At 44.7% G+C, this 19533-nt stretch overlaps 1 protein-coding gene across 24 annotated transcripts in view; it reads left to right on the top strand.

The window, feature by feature from the left end:
- EPB41L2 (erythrocyte membrane protein band 4.1 like 2) overlaps positions 1-19533 on the top strand; it is a 205544-nt gene that overhangs the window by 33145 nt on the left and 152866 nt on the right. Inside the window, exon 1 of one of the 24 annotated variants that reach the window (XM_053286899.1) lies at positions 4601-4847. The exons of the other annotated variants lie outside the window; for them this stretch is intronic. The gene's annotated coding sequence lies outside the window, so the exon portion shown is untranslated. Of the gene's footprint in view, positions 1-4600; positions 4848-19533 lie in introns of those variants that run through there. 24 annotated transcript variants of the gene reach the window in all.

The following is a 19533-nucleotide window of genomic DNA, read 5'->3' as shown; positions in this document are numbered from 1 at the left end:
CTTACTATTTATTTATGTTCTTTCTGTCTATAATCTCATTATCTGTTCATTTTGCATTATTTTTTCTGATATTCTCCCCCACTTCCGCCCACCCATCATTTTCTCAGGGAGCCGAAAACAGTATATGTCTTCTTGCACATCCTTTAAATTGTGTTCAGTAGTTGAAACATGAAACTGTGAACCCTATGTTTGGCCTGATCAAGTCCACTTCTGCTGCCTCGCTTTCTCTGCCACTTCTACCTACTGTCATGGAGGTGGTGAAGGCAGCTTGGACCAACCAACATTTAAGAAATTGGAAAATCTGTACAGAGTTCATCAAAGTGATGCACCCGACCTGCTCCTGCACCCCAAACTTAACTCAATAGTGGTTGAGTCCTCTCAATATGGCCCAAAGCAAAAACTGTCTGCCTCATCTGACCCTGATGGGAGAAAAATAGATTCCTTTGGGAAACACATTTATGCCATTGCTAGTCTCCAGGTGCACATATCAAATTATCAAGGGTGCATGGTCTGCTATACCCATTTTCTTTTTGAAAAGCTGGAATGGTTCATTCAACAGCTTCAGCCATAACAGAGAAAGGCAGCCGTGACCTCTCTTACCAAAGGTCTACAGACTACGAAGCAACAGCTTCATTCAGCATGCCACAAAGCAGTCTGCGGCTCTTGCACAATGGCTGCAGCTGTAGCCTTGTGCAGACATGCTTGGCTTAAATCTACTTCTCTTACACTTGAGGCTAAGCTATGAATTGAGGACCTTCCTTTTGATGGGGATATTATCTTTGGAAAAGAGAAGGACAATATGTTAGGACGAATCCACAAAATGAAGACCGCTGTGAAATCTATGGGTATCCAGTCTTTCCAACAATGTTCCAATAAGCAACGTCCTTGGATCCAACAACCACAACAGGGATCTTCTTACCAAAGGTTCCATAACCAAGAACAAAGGAGGAACGGGTACCAACCATATAGTTCCTTTCGCAAGTAATCTATTCCATCTCAGAAAACCACTCCCAAGGCCAAATGGGCCTGACACAGTGTCTGGCTCCAGACTCCTCCCTTATGCAGACATGTGTCAAGATATCACTACAGACCAATGGGTGCTGACCATCGTGCCTATGGGATACGCAATAGAATTCCACACACTGCCACCTTTTTCAGGAACGTGATGTACGCATTCCAGTCCTACCCTTCAAAAAGAGGTACAGTCACTTCTTCAGAAAGATGCCATCCAAGTGGTGCACAGCAATGCTATGGGGTTCCACTCACATTATTTTACAATCCCAAAGAGAGCTAGGGGCTTGAGACGCATCATGGATCTTTATGGCTTAAACAATCTCATTCAGTCCAAATGTTTCTGGATGACGACCCTCTACTCTTGTTCCACAATGATTGGTTTGCAGTGATATACTTGAAGGACACCTTTGTTCTTGCATCAGGAGTAGAGTTTACCAATACAAAGTTTTGCCCTTAGGCCTGTCCGCTGCCCCAGGAGTCTTTACCAGATATATGGCCGTGGTAGTAGCCCATCTTCATCAGCAGGCCATTCATCTATTTCTATATTTAGGTGATTGACGCCTGGTGGCACAGTCTAGAGAGATCTTGCATTAGCATGTTTAGATCACGTTGACACTTTTAGACTTTCTAGGTCTCTGGTTTCTGTATCAATTGGGAGAAGTCAAATTTAACACCTGCAAGGACTATAGAGTTTTTAGGCACAATTCTTGACTCGCAAAATATGCTAGCTTCTCTGCATCCTGAAGGATTACCAACATCAAGGCCATGGCCCACAAAACCTTTGCCTTGAAGAGACATCCAGTGGGGTCCATGCAGAAGCTGCTGGGCTTTATGGCATCCACTACCAGCATCCTATTGTTGGCTTACCTTCAAATGCATCCATTACAATGATGGTTCCTGTCTGTCTTTCACCCACAGGAGGACCACCCAGATACGCAGCTGCTGATTCCAGACAAAACTTGCCATTCTGTATGATGGTGGTCCAAGATCTCCAACCTACTTGAAGGAAGGCCAGCCTCCGGCTACAATGTGTTAGATGTGTACCACCTAGAGAAACACATTTATACTATAACCAGTCAACCCAGTTGTAATTCATTAGCTCCACAAACTTGAACTTAAAGGAATATCACAGCCTTCATTTAAGCATGCCCCTCAAATCCCTCATTTAACCCTTGTGGAACCGAAGTGTTCATTTCCAAAATCCACCATGCTTCTCTCCTGAGTAGAACTTTATCATTTCCATATTGCCCCAAACTGTACATCCCTAAAGGAATGATTTTTCTTCAAAAAATGAGCTACCAAAGGGGCACCCATTTTTAAATATTTCACATTACTTAGATGTTCACCAATAAGTCTCTTCAGTGTCTTACCAAAATACATGTCCTAGCAACATTTTCTTGCAAGGGCCTTGGTTGTCCTTCTAGAACAACCTCAGTGTCTCTTATGCTCTTGGGGGCCCACAGACAACCCAGAGAGAATGGCCCCAAAGACCTCAAATAAGCCACTAACAGCAAGGTATAACAGGAAGGTAATATGGTCAGTCGTTCTGACTGATAAAATCAGTCAGACTAAATAGAAAGTCTTTCTGTCTTAACTTGAATGGAAAGTGCTTCAATCAAGATATTCTAAAAGATTCTGATTTCTTAACAGTTTTAATGTCTAGCTTGGTTCTCGTGACTGCTATCTCTAAAGAATATAGGCATTTTCAAGGTTTTAAAGAAAGTCAGCAGTTACTAAATTTAAAATTGAATAAGTCTGTAATTTGCTCTGATTTTCCATTAGTCATGTGGTTTGTCCTGAAATTGGCTGTGGGCAGAGAACTGCTTTGTCATTGGACTGCAAATTGTCTTTTACATGCTGTGTAGAAAGTAAACTCATACTTGTATATAAAATAAGAACTGGGCTGAGATGATTTGTTAGTTTTGTAGGATTCCTTTCAAGTACATAACATAGCTGTCTTAACTTTCTAGTCATCTGTATATACTGTGTGTACACAGTCAGACCAGTGTCTAAGAGCTTGCGAGTCTCATGGAAATTGCCTCTGGGTTGCAAACTGCAAGAAACATTTGCTTTACATTACATATTGTCAACAAGTGTGGTAATGTGCTTCTGCATAATTTAGGATCTCTTTTACCTCATTTGTGGATAAATGTTTGTGGTGGGGAGTAGAGGTGATGGCATGGCAACTGTTACAAGATCCTGCAGCTTAAGAGTGTCCTTGCAAGTGGTGAAACAAAGGCTAAAGAAACACCAAGAGTTACAGAGGCTTCATCATATCATTGGTGGCAGCGGAGATAAAAGTATATATAAATCAGCCTAAGTAACATCCAAGGTGAAACTAAACTAAAAACAAACTTAGAAATACCATCTCAGCCCCAGTGCCTCATGTTAGAACTGCAAAACTGAGGAAGGGGCTGTATGTTCCTCCGAGTAAGGGTACATATCTGGTGTCCACCTGTAAAATGGCATGTACATCCTTTGGGTTCTCATGGCTTTGCAGACGTGAGGAAAGTTTGACAAAAATCGCTCAATCAATATGGTTTTCATGATAAAACAAGTGTCGTATTTAAATTGTTTGCCATTTGTTTTTTCGCTACTGTTCAGTAGGGCTAAAATCTTGCTTGGTTACAAAGTTATTGCTTCTTCTCACAGCACTTAGTCACTTTACACACAGTACATAAAGCTTTGTAAACTTGAACCCAGTTTCATTCCCAGAACTATATTTCACCCAGTCTTTTATTTTAGACAGTCTTATTTCCAATAATCCAGTTCTTTATTTTAGACTGTCTTGTACTTTGAGTCCCGGAACAACTCCTCCGTGAGACTGTCCCTAACCAGACAATGGTCACCACATCTAAAAAAGGACATTGTTGAACTGGAAAAGGTGCAGAAGAGGGCAACCAAGATGATCAGGGGCCTAGAGCACTTTTCTTATGAGGCAAGACTACAACACCTGGGGCTTCTTAGTTTAGAAAAAAGACTGCGGGGAGACATGATAGAGGTCTATAAAATCGTGCATGCTGTGGAGAAAGTGGATAGAGACAAATTCTTCTCCCTCTCCCATAACACTAGAACCAGGGGGTCATCCCATGAAATTGATTGCTGGGAAATCTAGGACCAACAAATGGAAGTACTTTTTCACACAATGCATCATCCACTTGTGGAATTCTCTGCCACAAGATGTGGTGATGGCCAACAACCTGGATGGGTTTGGATAAGAAGGGTTTGGAGGAAAGGTCATGGAGGAAAGGTCTATCAATGGCTACTAGTCGGAGGGCTGTGGGCCACCTCCAGCCTCAAAGGCAGGATGCCTCTGAGTACCAGTTGCGGGGAGTAACAGCAGGAGAGAGGGCATGCCCTCAACTCCTGCCTGTGGCTTCCGGCGGGATCTGGTGGGCCACTGTGCGAAACAGGATGCTGGAGTAGATGGGCCTTGGGCCTGATGCAGCAGGGCTGTTCTTATGTTCTTATGACCCAAATCCCCACTCCAACTGAACTTTAACTGTCACTCTAACTGATTCTTATGATTGACAACTCTCCAGGGTTCTAAGTCTATTTGCCTAAATGTGCAAAACCATTTCATCACAGGGACGTAGTTCTCTTCCCCTCCTCTGACTGCCATGTGCAGGCATCCTGAAGGAGACTTCTGTTGTCCTAAGACAGAACAGAAGAATAACACTGCGTTTAATGTCAGGAGCTTGATGAGCATGGATCCATAGTGCAGTATCAACCATGTCATCTTGTCTTCAAAAGATGCACATTGAGAAATATTAGTCATGTGTGACAGGTGGAGATGGTGAGAATCAGAAGTAGCAGCTGGTACAACAAAACTGGTATGGCAGTTGTGGGACCAAAAGAATCACTGGTGGGATTGTGGGTAGTTGAGTCATAGTTATCCCAGGAATCTGACCTCATAGTTGGAAATGGTGAGGAAACTGACTAATAGAAAATTGAACTACTCTTTGAAGTAATCCTTGCTAGAATAAAGTACCAGAGATTTGAAGGCATGTAATGTTGCATGCAAATTGACATAGTGCAGTGTATGGACGAGTTTTGTTTCCTCTTCCTGTGTTTGAATATTTCATTATATTGAAGTTTGGCTGAGCACTGGGGAATCTGTAGTTGTCCAGTGTTTTGCTAGCCTTTGCTTATTTCCTGATATGTGGGGTTGATAATTTTCCAAAGTGGAGAAATTTCTTGAAAAAAATTCCATGCTTATTTTTTCTGGGAAAATTTTAAATTTCTAAGAATTGTTTCATATTTCAAAAATAATTAGTGACAATGGATGGATGCCAATTCAGTATTAGATAAGTCTGGCAATTTCAAAGTTGTAATTTAATATTTTTCAAATGATTATTCCTAGTAAGAGTGTGAGAATGTACATATGTCTTATTGATCTATTAGTGTTTTCAGGCCCGTTGAAATAACGGGCGCTAGCAACTCCCCCCCCGACTTGCCTCCGCGTCCGGCCCCGAAACCACCAACTGTCGCCGCCGCTGGCAGCCTCCATGCCGCAGCCGGTCTCCCCGGCCGGGCAAGGGCCCCAAATTCCCCCCCTGGCTCCGGCGCCGCCGCCAGGCCTCGGCAGCGGCTCCACCACCACCTCGGCCGGCTTCCCCCGCCGCCTCTTCCCCCCGCCCGGCTTCGGCGGCGCGGCCAGGCCTCAGCCATGGCTCCGCCTCGGCTGCGCCGCGTCCTCTGGCCGAGGTGGCGGCTTTGCCACCGCCTCGGCCAGTTTTCCCTGCCGCCGCTTACCCGGCTTCTTCGGGGCGGCCGCTTCTGGTCGCCCAACATGGCTGCCGGGTGCTGGCGGTTGTGTCTCCCTCAGTCAGTTCTGGGCATGCGCTCCGCGCATACCCAGAACAGCCGAGGGAGGCACGGACACACGCCTTGGTGTCCACGGACGGACACCAAGGCTTTTATTAGAGAGGATTGAGTAGTTCAGTAAAAAGTTTCTTTCCACATGAAGCCTGAATTTGTTGAATTTGTTTCAGTATATATAAACTACATTAAATTTCTCTATAGATCTTCTCCTGCTGCTGCCCCCCTCCCCCACTACTTGAAAGATTTTGAGATACAGTGTAGGAAATTAATATGATGAGGTGGTGTTGTTTTTAAAAAATTAAATATATAGGTCAAATAGCATTCCAAATCAGACTGAGTGAGAGGAGGGGATGCCTTAGTCCACACCTACAAGTGTTCCCTTGCAAATGCCTCCAGGCCATTTCTCCCCAACGTGGGTTCACTTCTAGTGATGGATGTCAGCTAGGGAGAAATGGGCTAAGCCCAGCTTAAGTTACTGTCTGCAAGAGGAAACTGAAGTGTGGGAAGTGGTTAAGCATCCTGTTCTGCCCTCCAGTTCTCCCCTAAAAATGTTGTCCCCTTGCTTAAGAACCCGTGTTTGCCTTCAATCTGTACTTACACACTTAAGTGGTGCTCAAATGCTTCAATGATTGCTTGACAAACTGCTTGTTAAGAAGGAATTGCTTGCTGTGGCTAATTTCAAGGCTCATAAGGTTGGTTGTTTAAAATCAGCTGAGCATTTAGTGCCCATACTATAGTCATTATCTGAAACCAGAAAAGCCTTGATAAAAAAAAATTGAAGCTTTTGTATTGCTAGTCCTGATGTATTCATTTCAAATGGAAATCTTGAAAGCAGGGTGTGTGTGTGTGTACACAAAACACACACATACCCTGCAACACATACCGCATGTGAGCAGGGGGGATACAATTAAAAAAAACTTAACAGACTTGTCAGGAGGCTCTGGATCCCAGAAGGATGTGCTCAGGCACTAAAGGTGTGGTGTGTGTGTGACAAAAAGATGACTTGATAGTCAATTATATATATGAATGCATGTATGTTCCAAAGGGAAGAAGGCTTGTGAGATTACATGTATGTTTGTGTCCCCTCTAGTAGGAATGTTTCAATTTACAATCTGATATAAGCCAAAGTGACAAAAATGGGACGGGGTCCAAGGTAAGGGTCACCATATTAAAAGAAGCAGAAGACAGGCTCTGTTAGTTCTACTTAGAACTACTTGTTTACTGTTGTTACTGACTTTTAATTGTCTGCAGTGTGGGATAATGTCAGATGTTGCTTTGGGCCAAAGAGAGTCTTTTGTTGAGGGCAGATGGGAGAAATTGAAGTTGTCATGTTCTATTTTTCACTTGTGCTACCTAGTGGTGTTGCTCGTTGACTCTTATCAGGGTCCTTCCCTGACCCCTCTCAATTCCAGGGAGGTGATTTGTTGTTGTTACGTTGTTCTATGACAATTTAGTCTTCTGGGAATTCCATGTTTTAAAAAACTTCTCCTCGCTACCACCATATAAATTCTTGTTAACCTGCTCTTGGTACTCAACACCTTTGGCTACATAGCCTTGCGAGTGCAGGATAGGTGCATGTTCAGGTTATAAATGAAACAAAACTTGAGGTATAAAATGAAAATAAGAATAAGTTTATTATTTACTTACTAGTGTTTTTAAGCCCTTTGAAATAACGGGCGCTAGTAGGGATATGATCTGCTGCCGCTGTTTCTTTCCTTTGCGGGTCCGGGCCGGTCTTGCCGCTGTTTTTTTTTCTCCTCGGCCGGGCCGGCCCCACCCCCGTTGTTTCTCCTCATCGGTGAAATCTCCTCCTCAACGCCGCTGCCGCCTCTGCCCTCCCCGGTCTCCGCTTGTTCTCCTTGGTTTTTGCGGCAGGGCTGGTCCCGCCTCTGCCGCCTCTGCCCGGTCCCCGCTTCTCATCCTCCTTTTTAGCGGCTGGGCTGGTCCTGCCGCTGCTGCCTCTGCTCTCTCCGGTTCCCGCTTCTCCATCTTTCGTCCCGGGAGACAACATGGCCGCTGTGTCTCTGCGGCCGTATCTTTCTCGGATGTTCTGGGCATGCGCTCTGCGCATGCCCAGAACGGCCAAGAAAGACACGGGCGCAGAGACACGGGCGCAGAGACACGGGCACACACCCTGGCTCTTTATTATATAGGATTAGAATAAAGACTTCTGTAAAGCAGGGCACACAAGCTTCTCTACTAAGTTATTAGGTACAACCGCTGTTCAACTTTCTGAGTATTACATTTTATCCAGATGAAAAGTAACCAATAGGGGGGTGAGATAACTGGAACAGAGGTAATTAAAACTGGGCTTGTAAGTTAAGTAAATTCTTCCAGACCTTCTTGTCTGTTACTAGGAGCTGCCCCAGTACACTGCTGGTTTTCCAGCCTCCACACATTCACTCTTCAAGTTCCACACAACCCCTTCTTAACAATCTCTGCTGTTCAGAACATACCGCCCAATCTCTCAACCCTCAGACCAAAACACCTCCAAGTCTTCCCCCCACCTTTATTTTAACCCCCCCCGAACCTATTTCTGTTTTGATCTTTACCAGTCTAGAAGAGCCCAAGACTATCTTCCTTTTTAACAACACTTTTTTGATTGGCAAAATCACGGAAGATGAAAATATGTACTATATCATGCTGATGGCCTATCCAGTGTGTGTTTCCCACAACAAATAACCTTTTGGCCCCTATCCTACTAGCTCATTTGTGGAACTGCCTTGATCCTCCCACCCAGAACAAAACACATTCCGCATACAGATCAATTCTTTTTAGAGAGAACACTACTCTCCTGAGTAAGAAACTCAATAATGGAGGCTCCTTATGGCCATATTTGTAACTTGGATTGATATTGATCACCAGGACAGGTTCCATGGGGCCTTCAGCATACTCTGCTCTGTAGGCCTGTGCTCTGTAGTTTGGAGAGAGTATTCAGATGCCGCCGCCACACCAAAAGGCTCTGAGGACAGAAATGGTCTTTGAGACTAGCAATGAACTCTTCTGAGGGTTTAGGCCCATAACAGTGCTGCAGTGATCCAACCCCTGATGCTGGCATCTGCTGCTTTTGCTTTGTATTGAGCCTGCTGGAGACCCAGGAATGTTTTTGTTGTTGTTTAAATAACCCTTTTACATGAGGGCTGTGTAAGCTATCCTCCCTCCGCTGCTTTTTGCAACACAGGTCTAAAGTGTACAGGTGGACTTTGTTCGCGGGGCTTCTGTTCCCACTTACAACCATGAATAACAAGACCTTGAGTCTATGGGAACTGGGGGGGTTGGGTTCTGGAGCCCTGGAAAATGACCAAAAAAATCATCTACATACAACCCAGGAAAAAAAGCAGAAATAAGGATGAAGCACAGCATTATACCTTGGTCACATCAGCTCTGCCAATCTCCAGGTGCTCCAGCAGTGGTCCCCAGCTTCTCCAGTAATGTGTAATTGTGAAGTTTCCCCACCCCACAGCTGAAGTGCAACACTTAGCAGCACAACTCCCTGGCCTGACTGGTTGGTCGGTTGGCCAAAGAGGCAGCACAGAAGTGGTTTAAGTTCAAATAAACACACACAGGGGAGTTTCTTCACTCCACTACTGGAGTTAGAGGCACTCCATCTCCAGTCTTCTACTTGGAGCACAGTTTTTGTAGCAGAGGCAGACCTGCTGCCACCATTGTCATTGCCATCGTTCTCTTCCTCCTTGAAGCCAGTGAAAGTGCAGGTGTTGTTTTCTGGTGATGATGACTATTGCCACTCTGCAGCTGTGGTGGTGGTTGTAGCTACCTTTGCAAAGTAGCCGGTGATTGTGCTTTGCTTGAACTTGCTTTGCAGGGCTGGTATGTGTCGTCATAGGGTTGCAGAGCAGCCTCCAGCTGCCCTTTAAACTTGATGCTGTGCTCCATCAGGAGATGAAGTTCAAACACTTTGTCCGCCAAGGCTGACCCCTGCTAGTGCTACTTCCCCTGACAGCTTTACATTGTGGAGGCTGTAGCGGTGCTTGAGCCTTTTGAACCAGGCCCTGCTTGCCTGGAAACTGCACTCAGTACCTTCAGGTGTTCCTGACACTTCACTGTCTTCCACTTTGATCCCTTCCACGAACCTTTTTTGTATTTTGAAGCCAAAACTGCAGATATCGCAGACAGTTCCTTAACACTATAGAATCACCATATACAGTCATAGTGTACATCAAACAGAAGGAAAAGCCACCAATTTGCAATCAATTTAGATCTATATATCTACCAATCTGATTTCAAACAGGACAGCAGAATGACATATGTGGAGTTAACCCAGCTTCTTGGTTGGAAAGTGGTATATAATTTATTGGGAAGAATTCTAATCAGTGTGGTATAGAACTAGAAACAATCGGATTCTTCACTCCCTCACCCCATACACACACAGAATTGTGAGCCATTTGTAGGGCAGGGGATAACTTTCTTAAATGTTTTGCTGTGTAAACTATTTTGAGTACTTTCTGTTTAAAAAACCTGTATAAATATTTTAATAATTAAAACCTACACACACCACAGAACAGATAAGAGCCAGTATTTTGAGAATTTTGTATCCCCTCTATATGAGTTCTTAACAGCAGCTTCCAAAATGGTTGACATAGAAAGATAAATAATAAATAAAGAAGGCAGATAAGTAAACCAAAAGGCAGAAATCAAAAACAAAACCAGGTGGTTTTTTGGGTTTTTTTTTAAAGAATTCCTTTTTCTCTCTTCTTTTTGGAGGTATTAATACTTTTGCAGCAACTAATTTCCTCATGAGAAGGTATGGGGGTGTTCTTAAATGTTTGTACGGGAGAATCTCGTTAATCGCAGACCTGGCATCCACAGTTTTGCATATCCGTAGTTGGGTAATTGCCACCCGACTTTGGTATACGTGATAAAAATAGGCAATTAAAATGTTAATACTTGCATATGTGCGGGTCGGGGATGGATGGAAAAGACCAAGGTTATTTCTGCTTACCATTTTGAGGACAGAAGACAGTTTGTGCCCACTCTGGTAAAAAAGGGGAAAAAAACTCCCCCCCCCCTTTTTTGGTGAAATACATTTTTTAAAAAAAACTTTTGGGCGGCATTGCTGGGCAGCTAGGGACACACAGAGCATGGTAGGGTACTTGCCTCCCAATTTCTCCCACTTTCTGTTTTTCATCCTGTTGTCCTTTTGTCCCAATGCCTCAGGAACCTAACACCTCAATTCCTATTGCCCTAATTTCCCATTATCCATGGTTTTGCTATCTTCAGCCTCCCACATCCCCCATGGAACATAATTCCTGAGGATAACCGGGTTCTCCTGTTAACAGCTTTGTTTTAAGCTTGTTGGCACCTTGTACTGCTTTGAAAATAATCCAGAGCAAATAACAAGAGCATTGCCTATTAATCTAGGATCTCCACCCCCATGCCATGATTTTAAATCACAGGGGGGAAAGTTTTTTAAAATCGAATCTTTTAAAAAAAGAAATGTTTTTCTTCCCTAAGGAAGAGACAATCTCAGCAGCCAGCTTCTTAGCTTCAATTCAGCTCTTCATGGCTCACTTGCTGGGCAACTGCGTTCAGAAGAGTGATCATGCAGAGCTGGATCACAGGACAGGAACTACAGGAGAACCAATAAGCAGGAAAGGTTGTTCTGCCTTCTCTGTTTTTGACTGCCCCCCCACCTGCCACCTCCCTGCTGCTGCCAAGGCTGCCCACAGTATCCCCCTCCACCTCCCCAAAGCAGTGTGCGAACAGGACAGTACAGTAAATGGATTCAAGCTGTGGCAGTGGTTGGGTGGTGGTGCACTTTGGAACTGGCTTGCTGGGGAGAGGAAACGGAAGGGTTGCCCTGCGTAGAAAGTGCTGCATGGCCAGCTGTTGCTGCTCCAAACTGAAAAGAAGGATGTAGGGGTGGGGGGAAGACAGATGGTCCCCTGAAAACACATGCCCCGGGGTCCAAGTCTAATAGTGCCCATGGCCCTGACTGTAATTTAAAATATGCAATCTGGACCCTAACACAACTGATAATGGCTTAGTATGAAGGATAGGTAAAGATCAGTAACTGTTCAATGCAGATTCATTAACTTGTTTTCTCTCCTGATCAATGTAATGTAGTGCTTGAAAAGCATTTTCTACAGTCTGGAAACATTTGGCTATAGAATCTAATGTTTTCCAACACTGAAATGCTCAGCTTGTGTATTAAATCAGTGTCTCATTCACAAGCAAGATACTGGACTTAAATGCCTAGACATAAGCCAAACATTTGACACAATTTGGCATAACATTTCAGCAATGAACAACAGCTTTAGGCTTGAATGACACAGTACTCCACTGATGGTCATGTGGGTTCTAAAAAAAGTAAACAAGATTAGGTAAAGGCAAATATAAGGGAGAAAAGATGCTGACGATGTTTTATTCACATGCTTACAGAGGGAGGGGTTCTTCATCTGGCATTTCTAGGCATCAAATAGCACAAGGGATATGGGAGTGGGGAAGGGGAGGTTTTTTACAGCATTAGATTATCATTTTTCCTTATTGTAGCTAGAGAGGTATAGTAACCTATGGGCATGCCAGGCTGTCAGTCTGCATGGATATGCTTGTGCCATGCTGTTGACTAGATCACTGGAGTTTAAATGCTAAGCATGGTTGTGTAGCATGAAAGTACATATCCCTCATGCTAGTCTAGCTGCTCAGTCAAGGATTATGCTACTGCAGGGGATAATTATTGGTAGCAGTGGGATTGAAAATGTGGTGTTAAAACACTGTTGAATACCTAAAACATGATGTCTCTTCCTCCTGTTTTTGACTTATAGTGCATGGGGTGGTTGGTACCATCTGGCAGGGATGAATGCTCATTGTGACTTTTGGCAAGGTCTGTACCCCTAGAGATGGAAAATGGGTGATAGCATTGCAATACGTTCAGTTTTCAATGTGTCATCTAGCTTTTATTGTTCTGACCATCAGACCTGTAGCAACCCAAATTGCAATGGTATTTTAAAAGTTTATAAAAGTTTTAAAGACATTAAAACTACTTTAAAAGCTATAAGGACATTAACATTATTCATGTTTTCAGAGCAATGGAAATGACAATTGTCAGGAATGTCCTCCAGATATTTGTTACCCTAACTCTTATCCTAACCCATTCCTTTGGGGTTTAATAATGCTAATGATCTTCAAGAGAGCTTTAAAACTCTTTAATCTGGCATTCTGTGTGTTTTAAAAAACTTTTTAACTTTTTCAATTGTTTTTTATGGGTTTAAATTTTTATTTTGTTGCTTGTAAACCATCCAGGGCTACTAGACAGGGCAGTATAGGCATGTAATAATTTCCCCCCCTAAAAAACGGTTCTTGAGAACTTTGAGCACAGGATATACATAATCATCCACAGCTCTTCCTTAAGCTACAAAGAAAAAGGCAGCCTATATTAGAGGCTGAGGTTGTGGGTAGCAGATGAAAGAGCAGTGTCTATCTCAAATAATTATTAACAACCGAATGGACTGTTAAGACACTACTACTGTCTTATTCTATCGGTGGGAAAATGTAGGATCTGTAATTCTGGTTTTGTGTTACTTTGGCATTGTAGTCGGTGTAAATATAATGGAAGTGATGCTTTCTTGGAGATGCAAGCCATATTCACATATTATGTTCAACACTTGTACAATCTGTCTATAGTGTGAATATCTGTACCTGCATACATGCTTAAAGCTGAACATAGGTACAGCAGTATTTTTTAAATATGTATCCTGCATTTCAGAGGGCATGTACCCAGGTTCACTTTTAAAGTGAACACAGTTGCAGTCATGTACATAACATGTATATGTGCAATGTCCTCTCTAATTTTTTTCATTTGTTTGTGGAATGAGTTTTATTCTGGGCGGCAGTACCAAGGCAGTGTGTGCACACATGCATTCAGTGTGGGACCTTCCTGATTCAACCTGAGCGGGATCTAAAATTAACTGAGCAAACATCAAAAAATATATGTGTGTGTGCACACGCACACACCTTAGAGGGAGCTCTGTATATGTGTACAGACGTCTGAACGCAGGTATAACATAATGTCTTAATAGAGCTGTAGCACAAGAAATGTGAAGTAATGAAGATCAGATTTGGCCAGGGCCTAGAATGAGTTACTGAGTGGTACAACAGTTCATATTTTGTTCACAAAAATAAGCCGTATTTGAACATGCTCAGTTGCATGACTTAATAGTAGGGATGTGCATGGAAGCATTTCCCATGGTTTGGCTCTAATCCGGATGGGATTTAGGTGGCTTGGGCTTGATCAAGCTGGGGCCCAGTCCGGACTGGTCCAGCTGTTGAGCAAGGATTCCCCTCTACAAATGATGGGCTTTCTAAAAAGTAAGTGGGGTGGCTGGACGGAAGAAAAAGGTAGTATGTACTTTTAAAAAATGCAGCGAAGGCAGTGGTGCCTTGAACCCCGATGCCAGCCTCCCAAGTGACAGGCTGGGCCAGCTGTACCCTGTTTGGGTGTCTGCTTAGAGTGGCCTCTGTGCGTGCGCAGAAGCCATTTGCATCACCAAATGATTTGCACATGTGTGGAGGCCACTGTAATGGCGGCCACATGTGTGCAGATGCCCGAAACAGGCCACAGCCAGCCTGGCCTGCCACTGGGGAGGCTGGTGGGGGAGCTGGGGGAGCTGCTGCCATTGCTGCATTTTAAAAGGTAAAGGCTACCTTTTTTCTTGGCCTCAACTCACACATTTACTTTTTGGAGAGCCCTTTACTTGTAAAGGGGAATCCTTGCCAGATTCCTCTCGAGCTGGTTGGCGAATGTTTTTTTCGAGCTGGGCTTGGTTCGACTCAAACTTGGACTGGCTTCACTCTATATGGGGCTGGGTCAGTTCGAGGCTGAGCCAGCTCGAACTTGAGCATGGCTCGATTCAAGTCACCTTGCACACCCCTACTTAACAGTTGAATATTGAAATTCTTTTTCTAGCAGTTTCAGTATTCAGGGTTAGGAGTTAGCCTGCATTTTTTAAATAACATGGGATATCTTGGCTCTATACCTGGTAAGAGCAGAGAGGAAGTGTGCAAGCTGAAGGCTGCTCCTAATAGTGTAAAGGTTATTGGGTGAGTGGGAAGAACTAATATTGGAACAATACCATCTTGTGGTATGTGTACTGTATGTCTGCTTGTAAAAATATGGGGCTAATGAATGCTAGCAAAATAATGCTCATGATCATCCAATGCAGATTAGAGCCCTTTGTGGAAAGGGAAATTCTGGATGTTCAAGCTGGTTTCAGAAAAGGCCAAGGAACAAGAGATATTATTGCTGATGCACGCTGGATAATTGAGAAAGCCAAAGAATACAAAAAAGAAGTCAATACGTGCTTTATTGACTACAGAAAAACCTTTGATTGCATCGACCATGTCAAGTTGTGGAATATCGTTAGGAAAATGGGCATCTCAGAACATCTCATTGTTCTCATGAGAAGCCACAGTCCAGATGGAACATGGTGAAACAGACAAGGCTGTATACTTTCTCCTTCTTTATTCAATTTATATGCTGAACATCTACTGAGAGAATCTGGATTGGAAGAAGTGAGCATGGTTTTAAAATTGGAGGAAGAAACGTCAATAACCTGCACTACACTGATGACACCACTCTGATAGCTGAGAATGAGGATGATCTGCAAGCTCTAGTAATGAAAGTCAAGGAGCACAGTGAAAAAATGGGACTGCGACTAAAATGTAAAGAAGGCTAAACTAATGACAATGGGTACATCAACCAGTCTCAGAATTGGTAATGAAGACTTTGAAGTGGTGGAAAGCTTCTGCCTTTTAGGATCGACCATCAACAGTAAAGGATCCAGCAGTCAAGAAATATGCCACAGACTAGCACTTGGTAGGCTTGCAATGAAGGCCTTGGAAAGGATATTTAGATGCTGTGACGTGTCTACACCTACAAAGATTAGAATTGTTCAGACAATGGTTTTCCCCATGACACTCTATGGATGCGAAAGCTGGACTTTGAGAAGCAAGATAGAAAAAGTATTGACACTTTGGAACTTGGTGTTGGAGAAGACTTTTGAGAATACCATGGACAGCCAGGAAAACAAACAAATGAATGAATAGCTTGATTACAATCACTGATCAGTTCTATATACAAGCAGATGATACTACATTCAGATAAGTAAATCATACAGAATACATCAACATAGACGCCTCATGTAACAACATCTAAAAAGAAGGGCTGGTGGTTAGCTGTTGACAGGTCTTAACAGCAGCTGCACATAATTTGGCAACCTTGTAGGTGGTAGAAGGTTTCTTATCTGTAAGGAGGAGTGTGGTGTAAAATTCAGTCTGGCTGGGGAAGTGTGATAGCAAGGAAGAAATAAGACTTCACCGGCTATAATTATAAAAAGGACAAAAAAGTAGCACATGGTGGACAAATTCGATGTCACCTGAGCCACAGGGGCATAACCGACTGGCCAGAGGAGTTTTCAAAAACCTTTCAGATAAAACCACTGATGGTAAGGTGTCATATCTTGCTATGAGGAAAACCCTGTGATGGCTTGGTAAAGAGAGGGACAATAGATAGCTAGCAGGTTCCTGGTTAAAGTCACCAAGACGCCCTCTTATGGTTTCCAGAATGGAGCTTAAATTATTCTGATGTTCAGTGTCCAAGACCCTCTGTTTGAGGATCTCCTTGACTTGACTATAATCTTATAATGACAAATGTTCAGCAGAGAGAGGCTGAGTGATGACATTTTACACATCAGTGTTTGTGTCCAGGTGGATTGAAACCTATCAGGTAACATAAGAGGGACCACTCCCAGAGGGGAGAAATGTATCCTAAGCCAGTAACGGAGGATTAAATTCCATGCTTTTGTTTCCACCCTCTGGAGGCCCATTTCAAACCTCAATCCTGCGTTAGAGATACATCAAGGGGCCCTGAATACTGCTCTAACAAACTTGGATTGGATTATCTCCAGCGGCCTATAGTTAAGGTAGGGGCTCAGTTGTGTGCCATACAAAAGTTGGGCCAATTATTTAGCAGCAACTAACTTTAACGCTGCAGGGATAAACTCTCCACCTTTGGAGCGAAAGGATCTTAATGTTGCTGAAGCACTTTTTTTGTTCCTTTTGGGCAGTGTAGTCCACATGGGCCTTCTATGACCCAGTGACATGAAAAACCACACCCAGATATTTAAAACTATTGACCTGCTCTATACGATAGCCTTCTATATGCCAGTTAAATCTTTTAGGCCTCTTGGCAAAGACCATCAGTGGATTTCTGGAAGTTAATTACCAAGTGGTTGTCCTTGTAATAAGTGGCTAAGAGCCTAAATGCTCAACAAACAAATGGATCATAGAACAAATCAATCCAGAATTTTCAATCGAGGCGCAAATGGCCAAGCTCAAACTATCATACTTCGGACACATTACATGAAGATCCATTTCCTTTGAGTAGTCCATAATGCTGGGGAAAGTCAAAGAGAAGAAGAGGAAGTCCAGCAGCAAGGTGGATGGGCTTGATTACGACAGCAATGAATGCACCACTGATAGATTTTCTCCAGGATGATCGGTCTTCAACTTGCCCTTTAAGGTCTATCTATGTGGTTGCTAAGAGTCGACACCGACTTGATGGCACTTAATAATCTATTATATTAATTCTTGTAGACGTGCCTCTGTGGGGATGCGTCCTGGCAACCCAGCGGATTGGCTGGGTGGTGGAGGCGCTGGATTGGCTGGGCAGCGGTTGGCCGCAAAGGGAAGTGGCCGCTTGGGGCGGGGGGAGGAAAGCGGGCAAGTGGAGAGGAGAACTGAATGGACTGGGGCAAAAAGGAGGGGGGAAGCTGAGGGGAGAGAAAGCGGCGGAGCCTGGCTGGGCAGAGACAAATGGCTGGCAGCTTTGGAAGATGCTCTCTAGAGGGAGGGCCATGCAGGAAGGAGCCGGCTGAATGCTTGGCCGCCCAACACCAGGGACTGGAGGAAGGAAGAGGTGGCAATGACCAGCAGGGAAAACACAAGCAGTCTAAAAAGCGGAGGTGGGGTGGGGTGGGGGGAAGCACGGATGAGAGAGAAAAAATGAGAGAAAAAGAGGGGGAAACGGAGGAGGGAGCAAGCTGGGGCAGAAGGCTTGGAGGGGAAGGGAATGGGGCAGAGGGCTTGGGGGTAGGGGAGTAGGGCAGAAGGTGGGGGGAGTGTACTGCTGCACAGATGCTCTGTGAGGGATCAGCTAGTCTATATACTTATTTCTTGTAGACGGGCCATGCGTGGCGATGTGGTAGGAAGGAGGCCATTGGCTGAGTTTGCAAGCAGAAGCACCTGATTGGGCAGTGGGTATTCCATATGCAGATAGGGAGAAGAAGCCTGTGAGAGCAGAAGCACCATGGTGAATGGGCAATGGGGATTCCCTATGCAGGTAAGGAGGAGGGGCCTGTGATAGTTAAGGTCAGTTGGAATGCAGCTGTTACTGGTCGGAAATTGTTCTTGATATAAAAGGATAGCAGGCAGGTCTGCAAAAAGACAGGTTGTGAGGGAGGAAAGAGCCCCTTCAGGAGAAGGAGGATGCTGTTGTGTAAATGAACAAAATCTGTTAACTCAGGGAGGGAGGAAGAAAAAACATGAAGGGAGGGGGAAGGAAGAGTGGAGGAGAGAGAAAGAGAAAAAGAAGGGAGGGAGAAGAGAGACAGAAGGAAGGGCAAGGGATGGGCCTGAGCCTGTCAGCAGCCTGAGGGAAATGGGTGGCCGTGACACTGGCAGCAAGGAAGGGTCCAGGCAACCACTGCTGCTGTTTGGGGCTACTGAGGCCATTGTAAGAGGGAGGCAGGCAGGCAAGGAATGGGCCTGTCAGCGGCCTGAGGGGAATGAGCGGCCATGGTTATGGCAGCAGCGAGGAATGGCCCGGTCAACCACTGCTGCTGCTCCTGAAGGGAGGAGCAGGAGCGGGGCTCGGGTGAGGGTGCGGAGGTCTCTGGGGATAGGGGGCTACAGCTTGGCCAATAGGCAGCAGCATTGCTGCAGCTACGACCAAGAAGGGCGAGGAGGATGGAAGCAACGGGATGGAGGAGGAGCAGGAGTGCAGACCAGGTGAGGTTGGGGAGATCTCTGAGGTGAGGGGAACAATCAAGTACTAATGCACAGATGCTCTAGAGCGTGCAAGAGTTCTAGCACTGAAGCGGAGAGAAATAATGGTGGTGGTCAGGATGCAGAGGTGGAGGGCCGGCAGTCGAAGCTCCTCTGGTCAGAAGAGGTGGGTGGATGGTGGGCGAAGCCCCGTCGGCCAGGAAGAGGAGGCAGTGGTGGGGAGAAATGATGGCGGTGGTGAGGAGGTGGGCAGATGGCGGGTAAAGCCCTACCAGCCGGGAGGAGAAGGTGGGAGGCGGTGGTGTGATGGCCTGGCCCTGGCCCACCCAATGGGGAGAGCGAGCGAGCTGCGGGGGGGGAGAGCGAGCGAGCTGCGGGGGGGAGAGCGAGCGAGCTGCGGGGGATTGTCACAGGCTCAGTACACAACTGCACAGATGCTCTGTGCGGGGTCAGCTAGTAATTTTAAAAGAATGTTCTTCAAGTGACTAAAGTTTTTGCAAGAGTAGATTCGGTGCTTTTTGACTAGTCTAACAAATACAAGTTCTGGAAGTCACATCTAAAAGATGTTTACTGTAAGTGTCTAAAAACTAGTTTCCAGGTCAGTTTGTCAAGACAGTCTAATGAAACAGAACATGTTTAGAAGGTCGATATTGTCTCATAAAAGGAGCTTTTGGA

The sequence above is a fragment of the Hemicordylus capensis genome, chromosome 1 (genome assembly GCF_027244095.1).
Source record: "Hemicordylus capensis ecotype Gifberg chromosome 1, rHemCap1.1.pri, whole genome shotgun sequence".
NCBI lineage: Eukaryota > Metazoa > Chordata > Lepidosauria > Squamata > Cordylidae > Hemicordylus > Hemicordylus capensis.
Note: the sequence above shows the minus strand (reverse complement) of the source record. Positions and strands in the feature narration are given on the sequence as shown.